The sequence below is a fragment of the Temnothorax curvispinosus genome, unplaced genomic scaffold (assembly GCF_003070985.1).
Source record: "Temnothorax curvispinosus isolate PA1 unplaced genomic scaffold, ASM307098v1 QBEX01003408.1, whole genome shotgun sequence".
Taxonomy (NCBI): Eukaryota; Metazoa; Arthropoda; class Insecta; order Hymenoptera; family Formicidae; genus Temnothorax; species Temnothorax curvispinosus.
The window spans coordinates 160213-161264 of record NW_020213188.1 but is presented as its reverse complement, the minus strand read 5'-3'; the positions used below and the strand labels follow the sequence as shown (position 1 = coordinate 161264).

The 1052-nt window shown below is 37.3% G+C and overlaps 1 protein-coding gene across 1 annotated transcript in view; it reads right to left on the bottom strand.

Moving 5' to 3' along the window:
- The window catches only part of LOC112452471 (titin homolog), a 47958-nt gene that overhangs the window by 40074 nt on the left and 6832 nt on the right, over positions 1-1052 (bottom strand). The window lies entirely within an intron of this gene.

Sequence of the window (1052 nt, the reverse complement as noted above, 5' to 3'; positions counted from 1 at the left end):
CGACGTTTCGATCCTTAGGATTGAGTCCTTCTCCAGCAATCTAAATAACAAACAATTCAGTGTAACAATAATTTGGTTGTAACAATAATTAGATTAGGCGTGCCGCTGTAGAAATTGTAGAATACCTACTATACAATTTCTTCGCTCATCATGCTTCCCGCGTAACAGAAGCGATTTCTGAGGAATTACTGACGACTCCAAACTCGAGATTCTCGCTTCCCTCATAACTTAAAATTCTTTTTATAATTTTTATGATCTTTCAAGCGTCTCAATGAATACGTAATATGTATATTTTTCGCTAATTAACATAAATTACATTGTTACGTGTCCTTCAATATATAATGCATGCTCTCTCGAATAAGATTGAACGATAAAGAGTTATAAAATGCCTCTGCATAATGTTAGCCAACGAAAAAAAGGAAGCTACGAATACCGTCGCTCGCGCTCGGCGAGAAGATAGGAGCTCCGAAATGTGACGAACTCTTTTCGTCTTATCTTGTCCAAAAGAGCATGATTTGCCGTTATTTCTTTCTCGTTGGCTTTCCGGCTAGCAATATGCAGCGCATTCTAAAATCTCGTGTCGTCTAATCTTGTTCGAGAGAGTGTGCCTTGCACTAAAGGACACATAGCGTCGTTAACATAAATGTCTTTCTTGAAATATTTCCAGTGTCACGTGTCGCTGTTTCGCAGCTTGGTCTTTTACGCCGAACGTCTTGTCCGACGGCATGAATAGTAGCTTCCTTTTTCTCGTTGGCCAGCATTATGCAGCATTAGCAAATTAGTCAATATCAAATTTAGCCAAAATGCATGATTTAATTGCATGATATTCGATAAAAACAGTACTGCAGCCTTATAAAAAAATTATGTTGTGTGCCTCATTCATTTTTTCTCACGATCATCGTCAGATAATCGTCTGATAATATTAAATTACGTACATTATTTATAGACGAGCGAATTAAACCGCGCTATTCGATTCATCACGTATAGTATAAAGAAAAGTCATTATTGAGATTCGATAATCTAACTATAAGAGTCTCTCAACTGGACGTTTC